The following is an 11,421-nucleotide window of genomic DNA, read 5'->3' on the forward strand; positions in this document are numbered from 1 at the left end:
TTTAAGGTGATATACCATGAGGTGAGAATTAACACTTACAGCAGACATGACAGAACAATAAACAATCACATGGCACTAGCCTGTCAAAGCTATTCACAGACTCACCTGGATTGAGAGGGAAGATAGACAAACGAATACTATGGTACTACAGCTGATTTTCTACCATAAGCAAAACTAATGAAGGGCTGAAACAGATGAGGGGGACATCTGTGAAAGAGCTTCCCACATCAGTTACCCATAATCAAAAGTCAAGTTACATTCATGGGAAATGCATTTGACATAGAACAAAGACCCTCTCCGAACCCCCGATTCCCTCAAAGTATAAGTCAACATATAGCCTACAAGGATGAATTTTAGCAATGCAGAATCAATAGCTCGGGGTCTTAACTAGTGCTTTTYTACTGAGAATTCAGTGAAACATTTCAAGAACACATTTAAGTTAGTGCCACCTTAGACATACTAGATACAGCCATTTTCATCCTGCGTTTCAAGTACAAGAAAGCACATCTGGAAGCTAACTTCTGACTGGTAAGTGTTGTGGGTTAAGTTTTCTCCTTTTGTTTCCTTTCTTGGGAAATTTTTCTTTCCCATTTTGTTGCTGGGATACACTGATTGCCAGGTCAACCTTTTGATGGATGACCTATGCCCCACCTAAATGATCTTGCTAAGCACTGGGAGTGGGTATGTGTGTGTGTGGGGCAGGGGGTAACTTCATTTTCTGCTCTGCTTGGCTGGGAGAAGGAGATCGACCTGCTAGCTACAGGGGAGAGCTCTCCTGCCGTTTTCTGCAGAGCCCAGCATCTCTGCTCATTGGTTCCTTTTTGCTGCACTGTGATCTTCTGCCCCTGTGCCTTGCCAGGGACCCCTGAGATTCCAGCTTCAGGGGTTGAGCTCTGCTCCATCCCGTCTCGCAGCAGCGGGATTCTGCTCGTCTTTGCAGTCCTGGGTTTTCTAGATATCCAGAGRAGCACCGAGATCGGTGTTTTCCGCTGTGAGTTTGCAGAGGAACTTTTCTCCATCCACCTCTGCCATTTTTTTGTCCACCATTGGTGACGCGGGAGATCTGAACCTAGCCAGGACCCACGCCGCAGCGCCCCCTGCAGCCGCCGGGGAATCATCACACCCGCCCTGCCCGGCCGGGAGCCAACAGCGCCCCTGCCGACTGGGACTGTAACTGCACCAAAGGGGAGGGTGTGTCTCTGTAAGGCTGTCTACTGGGTTTGGGACTGGGTGGTTGTTACTATCGTTGTTGTTGTTACTTGTTTCACCTTGTTATACATATTAGTAAAAACTGTTATTCCCTTTTACCCATATTCTTGCCTGAAAGCCCATGATTTTTCAAATAATTCGGAGGAAAGGGGGGGGCATATCCACCACTCCAAGGGAAGTCCCTGCCTTCATTGGCAAACACCTGTCTTTCAAACCAAGACAATAAGCCACGCTTCACTGACAATTCCACAGAGCTGTTGCTTCCAGCGGTTCTATAAAGCAACAAGAATGGAGATGCCTTGAAGGCCCTATGCCACAGCTTGTAGCATGAGCTTCAGCAGTGCAATTTTAAAAGCTATTTAAGAGCACTGCATTCAAAATTTGTTCACAGCACATTCAGTACCAACAATTCAGATTTTTCTGGTCAATCATATTTCAAAAGGAATCTCAACCACAATAGTGTGTCCTTTTCACCCCTTCTACATTCACACTTCAATATTCACAATAGAAATTTTAGGAAGATTTAAATGCAAGCATGCTGACTTGGCTTGATGAAGTAAATTCTATGAGAAAAGTCTGAAGGTGGCTTCCAAAAGACATACTTGTCAAAAACCCTAGTCTTCCTTTAGAAGTTCAGAATGTCAGATGCTCACTTTTAAGAAACCACAAATATTGCATGGTCATTTCAGCAGCTAGAAAGAATGACTCTCAGTATCCACACTGACTAAACCCAAAATGCACCCAAATAATTTCACTGCTCTGTCGGCAGAAATGTTAACTTGTGACAAAGGAATCTAGAAACAAATGGTATCTGCAAAACAAAACAGTCATCAGGCTCATGGCAGGCTGCACCCTGTCTTTATGGAATCTACAGAAGGGATCTACAAACAGCATTCCTCCTATAGGTTAGGGCTCTGCCTGGTAGAAGCAGCCTTGTTGTTTCACAGGCATCTCTTGCCACACCAAGACAAGTTTTGATGCTGATTGCTCAGGGAATTTATCCTGTTCAGACAATTATTTTTCTCTGTTAGCCAACTATATAGTACTATGGTGAAAACTCACATGAACACCCTTAAATTCTTTCAAGTATTAGTACAGGCAGAATGAACACARGAGCCTTGTTTGAGTAGCACTCCTATGAAATTCTTGACACAGAAAAAGTCCAAGCTTCCAAATAAAGCATTTTTGAGGCAGGCACTGCCTTCTTCCACAAGTCAGTGCCTAGCTGAATGAAGTTTCAAAAAAACAGAGTAGGAACACCACAACAAGTTATCATTCACATTTTATGCTAATAAAATGGCTTCTAACAATGAAGTATACAGGAAACGACTAATCCAGCAGGTGCAGGCATATTTACATCAAAGGTCACAACACAAATGATTGCAAGCACACAAGACTGAATTCAGGGCATTAACAGGAGACACCAAGAAGTAGGTACCACCAAATTCTTCTTCTCCTCTTCATAAATACAGGCAAGTGTTCTTTCTCCCCACAGGCAGACTGCATCAATACACCAGCTATAGATGTACACCACAAATAGAACCCAATAAAATATGGACATGATGGATTTTGCATTTCAAAAATTTCCTTTTATTCCTCTAAGGATTCATGTAGCTGCAGCAAATTTCCTTCGTGAAATCTGACTTGGCAAAGTAAGTTACTTCATTCATTTTATGACTTTGCCATCTGCTTTACCACCAATTAGAAATGCCTAAGTACTTTTTTTCAGTATTATTGCAAGAGCATTACTTTTGCAGACATATTTTGCTCTGGTAATGTCTCCCTCTGTTCTTACCCTATGCAGTGCTATTCTCCTCCCAAAATCGTAATAATTTTTCAGTTTATTCAGGAAACAAGGATTTCATATGCACAAACCACTGAATGAGACTAGCTTGCAAATACACAAAAACTTGTAACTAACCTTTTGAGTAGGCGATTCAAGGACACAAGTGGTTCTAGACCTGATGTTGCACAGTAACACAGCACTCATAAACCTGAAACACTGTTAGGCAGATCTCTCCCCATTTTAGATGCTATTTATTCTAAAAGAGTTAGATATATTATTAGAAAAATTGATGGAGTTAACCTAATAGACCTAAAAGACACAATCAGCCAATGAATTGTCTTTTAGTTCAATATATGCTTACCAATCAATGATACATGGTAGACATTCACGGCTGCTTCACATATTATGGGCATTAAACGTGCAATGGCTAGAAACAGATGGTATTCATTTCATTAAATTAGTATGAAATTATTAATATTCATGTAAATTGATCAATTTTCACATTAAGTGCCAGTGGTTTCCTCTTGTCCTTCCTGCTTAAAGATATAGGTCATATTTTCTTGCAGTACCATGAAAGGCACTTTCAAACTCAATGTTCTTAAACTGTAAAGTAGTAACTTTTAAAAATTGCTTTTTGTTCCTGTTTGAATTCTTACAGTTCTTACAATGCACGAAGTAAGTCATAACTGTCAAATGACTTTACAATGCTCCAAAGGCAAAGACTCTTGGAAAAAGCATCTTAARGATGGTGTACCACTGCACATCACTAGATGGGTCTCAAGCATGTGCCTCTTCCTATGACCTGACACAAAATKCAAAAGCTAAAGGCATTCCAACAGTGGTCACAGACCAAATCTAGTTTATTTATTTAAAGCCAGAGAAAAACAATTATAGAAGTCTGTCTATTCTGACATCCAATATCTTTATCAACATTTAACTGATTTAATTCTACATATGTTGCAATGCTAAACACTACCATGTGTGAGCTGTTTTCCTTTCTGTACATAGTACCTTTTAACTTCACTGAGAAGTGACCTAATATTTATTCAATGTTGTATGGTTTTCTCTGGCCTAAGAAACCTTCACTACTGCTGACTCACAAAAACGTTTTCTTTTCAGCTGGTCACTTGAAAGCTTTCATTTCAGTTGCAGTACTTCTATTAGCATCAGTTCACCACACAGTCAGAAGCTAATTTTTCACCTTTTCTCCTTGAGGGGTTTATTCCTTTTACCTTAGGCCACACGCAGTCAGAGTCCTGCATATAGTCTGGAAAAGTTAGTGTTACTAAAACCCATTCCTGTTGCTCATAGACGACAGCATGACAGATCTTAGTTTGCTGAAAAACAGTAATTACATTCCTSAAAATATCTCCTTCAAACTACTGACCATCCAACTACATCATTCTGACTGGGTCACTTGGGTCATTTCAGTATTTTATCATATTGTATTTCACTGTTCATACTATCTTAAAAGAAGTCCTAGTACTTGGCTACAAGATTGTTTCAGTTTTTCCTCAGAGAAACATATTTCCCCCCTTACTTGCAAAAAAAAGCCTTCTCTCGTAAAATGATAGTAAAACCTATTAGAAAGATTACAATATAAAACTTCACTCCTCAAACAATGCACTGTTTTCCTCAAATTTTCCAAACTACTGTTAAGATCACTAGATCTTAAGATTGTTATTGCAATACTCTTCAAAATACTGCAGTCTAAAAAAGCTCAAAAACTTTGCATGTTACAAACTCTATCAGTTCTAATTCATACATCCTGCAAAGAATATTTTTGTTAGTTTATTTCATTCCTCTACCTGTTTTGACTGCAAGAGCTGTAAAGCTTAACCTTTGCAAGACAGAAAATACAACAGGTATTGCTTAACTTTCACTACCGTTTTAGAAAAAGATGCTCTTCTACTTAAGTTCAACATGTGCTGCAAGAAGTAACCTAAAACCAAACAACTTTCTCATTAACATCCAATGAAAAATATTAAAGAGGCACAAAAATAAAGAAGTTTCTCAAAAATCAGGACCTCCTAAAGTTTTGGAATTATTCCAAACCCAAACATTTTATATCTCACACTGATTTTTGGGCGAAGAAGAGCTGAGAAATTCTAGAATTTTTGTGAGCAGCAGCAATATACAATCTTTAAGTGTAATTGTAAGTGTAAGCCCGTCAGCAAACTAATAACTAAATGCCCAAAATTAATGATAGGCAGTGGACAGTTACACAGGTATATGCATACAGGCTTTCCTAAAATATTTTGTGGATCAGCTACTGGCCTCTTGAACACCATCAATCTACAAGTTACAACCTCCCATGCTCTCAACACAAGAAAAACAGTTGGCAATGCCTGCGACGGGATTTCTTAACAAAACACAGAGGCACCTAAGATGTGAAATATGTATTGGTCAAAAGTGAGTATTCCCCTCAAAGCAGAAGGGTAAAAAGTTGAAATCATTACTTAAAGTCCAAGTTATTACCAAAACAAGATGCAAGAAAAAGGATGAACACATATCTGGGATTAAGACTTAGAATTTAACTCAGAACTAAGTCCAAATGGCAGCAACAGCTCCTGCTTAATTGCTATTATAAAATCACATCTGAGACAAGCTCTTCACAGAAAGAATGCTGCACCTGGAAAATCACCTGGTTAACTCTCTTCAATATTTCTGAAAGAAATGCATCCACATTTCTTTAGGTATTGTTTCTAAAAACAATCCTTTATGTTGCACTATACACTAAAACAAAATGAGTAGTTTTCTTGCAAAAAGCAGCTTTCTTGTTATCAGTACCTTAACTTTTCATTATTGTTCTTATCATAGTCTTCATTGAACAGCAGAAACCAATCAAGTACTGTTATTTTACACATCTCAAGTTAGTGGATATCTTTCCACGGGGTACTCTGAGATGTTGAAAATACATGGAATTAATTATGGAAGTTACATGTAGCTATATTTTCTTCCATCCAACATGAACCATTTAATAATATTTTAGATGGCACACTTGCTGAACTGAAAGGAGTTTCTGGTATTTCATCTAATGCATCTGGTCCTTAAATTCTGAATAACAACACTGGACTGTATGGAGAAGGAGTCTAGAGTACCATTATTTTCTTTCTAAGTTAAGTTTTCCTGTTTTATTATATGCTTTACTTCCAGTGAATATGAGCGAACTGGAACCTCAAAGCCATCATGTCTGATCAGCAGCAGACAAAAAACACAGTCTGGAACAGTAAAGAAAGATGCTTTAACAAATCACACTTATATAGGCCTGTGCTGTATCACTGACTTCAATATGTGAACTACATCAATGTAAAACAAATTTCACATTCACTTTCAAATCAGTGACAAATTCAAAAATGTAAACTTGTTGAAAGTCAGAGAAATCAAGTTGTCATAAGGTGTACTGAACTATCAGTCATGATTTTACTGGACTAGTCATTTAAGTATTGCAACGAACTCTTAATCTGGACAATAAAATTTTTGACCTTACAAAAATCAGTTCTTAAGAGTGTGTGGTGCTATTTCTCAAACTACAGCTGTTCTGAGGATTGGAATGAAGCTTATTTTCATGTTAGACTACACAGGTGGAATTAATTTAGGTGCTTAAGTGTACAAGAACATGACAATTTAGTGGTGTCATCGCAAAAGAGCTCTTCCACACAATAGTCACTTGATTCAGTATCTGATTTTGCTTACTTTAATCTCCATCGGTAACAGTGACAGATGGTTAAGGGTGAGCTACTACCAGCCTTGCTTTGAGTAGGGCCTTTGGGTCCATCTACTCAGTATCTTCCATTGCGTGACCTCGCCCATAAAGTGTAGGTTTTGTAACTGACACAGCACGCAGAAGTCTGTCACATTAACACTGTTTTCCTGTCCAGATAATTTCTTTAATTTTGAGGTCTGAAATAAATCCCACTGGGGAAAGAGTTGCTGGTATTAACCATTTCCATATTAAAAGCAGGAGGTCAGGAGACATCACAGCCATATCAACAGGACTACACTGCTAATGCCTGGAAGTGACAGACTTCCTTTACTCTGCACTGTCTGATGGACTTGAATGAGAGTACTAGCAAAGAGAACGACTGTACCACACAGTTAACTCTTTACTTCCTTTACAGATGTTTCATTTTTTCAAGACTTCCATGTTTACTGCCATCTATTTAATTGACAGAAACATTTCTGCCTGTCTGTATGTGGGCGCTGTATGTAAAGCATTCTCAGACTTCTGGAGACAGGATCGGAGTTAAACATCAAGTCAAACAGTAGCACAGAAGACTATTAAGATAGTATTTCAAAGAGTAAAATGAAACAGGTACCAAGGCCTGAATGCATGGCTGATCCCTACCACCCACCTACTAAGCACAGGTGCAAAGCTCCTTCATAAACAGCATTTTCCATAATTTGCAGAAATACTATGACCAATAATGTTTGGTCATACAGCATATTTACATGCCAGTTTTTAATGAAGCCTACACTGCACCAGATATTCCCACACTCTTGCATCAAATGAGGTAGCAAACATATGGTTATACAGGAAAATACAATGCATTAAATGAACTTCATTGGTAGGAATTCAATTTACATTATAATTACTTAAATTAAGTAGCCAAAATCCCAAAATAAGCTCATCAATTCCACTAAAGTAATGACTGCAGTTACTATGCAATCGACTCTACATCTCTTGTTTGTTCTACCTTCTTTGCATTCTTGACTCCTCCCCGTTACAAACTGATTATGGCATAGCTTACTTTGAACTCTCTATAGTAACTGCCTATGTCCTCTAACATCTTCTTTCAGCATTATTCCCCCTCTGTGTACGGCCTGGACACTTCAGCGTTACTAATCTATTGTCCCAAAGGTGCTGGGAATTTTGATAGAGACAAACCGAATCCTAAACAAACCATGACTAGTAAACACTATGCCTCTCTCTGGGCAAAGGCAATGAATTCTCTCATTGGGTCATTCTAAGACAGTAATACTACATCTGTACTAGATTTCTTTCCAACCTGTTCCTACCCTTCAATGTGTTACAGGTGTTTTTTTCTGTGGGAATTTCAGAATCATTTTTTTCTGCTGTAAAGGGTTCCCAAGGCTCCAAAGCATAAGACTAACCTGATGGCTATGCATTGCACAAYTACCAAAGAGATTTAACAAGCAGCTATAACCAGTGATAAATCCTTGGGCTTTAGGTGCTTACTCTAACTCACAATAATTAAGAAAACAGGATGGGTAGCAAAATAGGATTTAATAACCCCCTGATCTGCAAGGCACATTTGCTATAAAGTAGTTTTAAGTTCTTTACATCCAAAAGGACTGTAACTGATTTCAGATTCTGCAGACAGTAAGACTTAAAAATAACTTTTCATAACTACCCTGAGAGCTGATTTTAAGTACTGCAAGAGACTAATAAAATATAACCATTTCTTCCCTACTTAACATTTTATAAAATGTGAAATATTTTGCAGAACATTTAGTGGGCATACAGTAATACCAACAGCTCTATTTACATGGCTCCTCACATAAATTCTTTTTAAGTAGAAAGGACTTAAAACAGTTGCTCTGTAATTGCCTACTGAGGCAGGCAGGCTACAAGTATTCAAAAGAATGCTGTCACTAGCCTACCAAWCAACCTTGTCCACATAGAATAGATTTCAATTTAGATGCAAAGTATTTTCAATAGCTGGGAGCCACTAGAGTATACTGGAAACTGGCTTTAAGCACTCTCAAGGGGGTGGAGAGCTCCCTGTCTAGAACACATGTAATCAGACACTGATTCTCAGGTCCACTTTATCCTCTAGCACTCTCTGTGGTGGCAAAAATCTGAAAATTCTAAGCACAAAGTTAAAAGATTTTTCTCATATAATTATTTCTTCAGTTGTAAAACTACAGCAAAAATAATGCTGTTGTCAATTGGCTGAAAAACAGTGCCTAAACTTTTTACATAAGACATCATACCTACAGTATCCTTCAATATCAGAGACTGCCATGTATCAGTTTCTAAGACAGCAGTATCTCTTGCCTCAGCAATTATCTTCTTCCAAGTCAGATACACTTGAAATTTAACAGGAGCAAAACCACTTCTTTGATGGAATATCTCTGTTTCAAGGTAATGTCTCAGAAAAAGTAGATAGGGATGTCATGACTTAGTAACTAAAGTTAAGAATACAGCACTTCTTATAGAAGTTGGAAGTCAGTCTGAATGCAGAAGACACACGGACCACTGTGATGTCTCCAGTCACACTTATTTGACATCCTTGTGCTCCTCCTCAGTTGTCCTTATCCAGCACTGCTTTATCCTCACAGCCACATCTCTTCCTGCCCTACTTCCCCCCTCCCATCTCAACAGCCTACTCTTTCTATGGGCTATTTATCAAAAGAGTACATAACCACAGGTGACACAGATTACAACAAATGCAGTTAGGAGACATTCCAGTTTTCACTTTCATGGCTAAAGATTCTCTCCCTAAGATACAAAAAAAAAAAAATAAAGACAACATTATTTCAACCTTGTCAAAGAACACACAACTCAAAATACTCCACCATAAAATGTTTGTAATCTTTTCCTTCCTCAAATTCACAAGAGCACTAAAAAGCAAAGACTGAGATCAAGGAATGTGCCATAGTGAAATATGCCATTCAAAATTCAGCAACATAGCTTATTTAACCTCACACCTGACCTCTCATGCAGTGGACTGAAGGCTTTTTTTGATCTTTTTGTGCAATAGTACATAATATACTATTTCTACAGAAAAGCATAAAGGGTAACTTTTCTAGCACTATCAATCCCTAAAATTCCTACCATTTATAGGCTTCCATAAAAATGTTTGACAAACTCATGAAAGCACAGGCTGAAGGACTTAAATCTACTTCAGAGATTGACATATCAAACAGCTGTTCTTCATTCTATTAAGAATGCTCACAGCTTCCCAGGACTTAAATGTTGAGTCAGGACTTAAATGATTAATGAGTCAGGTGAAAAGAAGAGGATTTTAATTAAGAATCGAGTTATAATCACTATTCATTATCCTGAAAACTAACAAAATAGTATCTTCTGCCTGTCCAGGCAGCCCTTCTCTCAGGAGCTCTTCTCTTTTCAGTTTAAYTTTCATTGGAAAACACAAAGAACAACTGATAGCTTTATATTCAGACCGTTCCATAACCTACCCTCCAGGCACTGAAATGCCAGCAGAGGCACACATCACTTACACTTGTAGAAGTGTAATGTTTTGCAGCGCGAATGCAGGTCTCTTTCCAATAAGAATTGGAAATACCAGCATGAAACAAAACATCAGGGTCATTTTGAGTCTGAAAAGAAACATTTTGGCAATCTTTCTGCCAGGACCGTTTTGGGATGCTACAAAAGAAACACACAGATCATGCCCCAGGTGACTCCTGGGATACCTATGGCCCACTTAACATTTTCATTTTAAAGACTCAATTAAGGGGAATACGATGAAGCTATTAAATTCCATTTAAAAGAAATCCAAAAGCAAACACAAAATCGCTTATCTAACCTAGCGTCGATAGGCTCTGTTATTTGGGAAACTTAACAACATACTTAGTACTTCTCCCTTGTGTTACAAGCAAACACAAGCTTTAGTTACCAGCAACTACAGAAAAGCACAGCACACGAAAGCAAGCAGCAATTAAATCTTACAGGAGCCTTGCTCTTACTCACCCCAGAACCGCAGTGCTCACACACATGCAAAAGGTCTCCGGCACCCGGCCGGGGCAAAAGCCTCCGCCTCAACYGCCGCTCGGTCCCGCCGGGTCGGTGGATAAGCGCCCCGACCCCCTCCCCCGTCAGCCCCGGGGCGCGGCCCCTTTGTTCGGGGCGCCACCACTGTCGCGGCCACGCCCTGCCCTCCGCAGGTACGGGCAGCGCCCGCCACCGCCCCGCGGCCCCGGGGACTCGCACCCGCCCCATGCTGCCACAGGCGGCCGAACCCCACCGCGGCCCCGCCACCCCCTCACCGCTGTTCCCCACGTTGGATGGGCTGCGGCCGGAGGTCGCCAAGGTCGACGCCCGTAACCTTCAGGGAGCGGCCGCCGGGCCCCCGCAGGAGGCTCGGGGCACCGCTCGTCAGTACCCACGCCCCAGGGTGGGGCCGGCAGGCGCACACCGCCGGCCGGGGGCGGCGCGGCAGCAGCCGCACCCCGACACCAATCCCCAGGCGGCGCAGAGCGGCGGGCGCGGAGCCGCCGGAAGCGCTCGCTCGCAAGGCAGCTTCCCCCACACCGGAGCGCTCCCCCGGCGTGGGCGGGGCCGGCTCCCCGCGTTCCTCGCGGCCCCAGCCCCGGCGGCCGCGGCTTCACCCCGGCCCGCGCACCCCCGGCTCACCTGCGGCTGTGGTACCGGCGACTCGCGCTCCGCTGCCCGCCCGAGGAGCGCGCGGGGAGGGGCGGGGCACGCGAGGTGAGGC

General features: G+C 40.9%; 2 protein-coding genes across 4 annotated transcripts in view; one reads left to right on the top strand and one right to left on the bottom strand.

Annotated features, from left to right (window-relative positions):
• The window catches only part of RALA (RAS like proto-oncogene A), a 32,398-nt gene extending 20,995 nt beyond the window's left edge, over positions 1-11,403 (bottom strand). The window contains exon 1 of one of the 3 annotated variants that reach the window (XM_057371370.1): positions 11,340-11,403. The gene's annotated coding sequence lies outside the window, so the exon portion shown is untranslated. Of the gene's footprint in view, positions 1-10,676; positions 10,698-10,972; positions 11,146-11,339 lie in introns of those variants that run through there. The other 2 variants (XM_057371371.1, XM_057371372.1) reach the window with 2 other exon arrangements.
• LOC130576590 (mediator of RNA polymerase II transcription subunit 1-like) overlaps positions 11,162-11,421 on the top strand; it is a 25,850-nt gene continuing 25,590 nt past the window's right edge. The window contains exon 1 of the mRNA XM_057371368.1: positions 11,162-11,414. The gene's annotated coding sequence lies outside the window, so the exon portion shown is untranslated. The remainder of the gene's footprint in view (positions 11,415-11,421) is intronic.

Source organism: Malurus melanocephalus, unplaced genomic scaffold (assembly GCF_030028575.1).
Source record: "Malurus melanocephalus ecotype Western Australia unplaced genomic scaffold, MMel_1.1 scaffold_145, whole genome shotgun sequence".
Lineage (NCBI taxonomy): Eukaryota > Metazoa > Chordata > Aves > Passeriformes > Maluridae > Malurus > Malurus melanocephalus.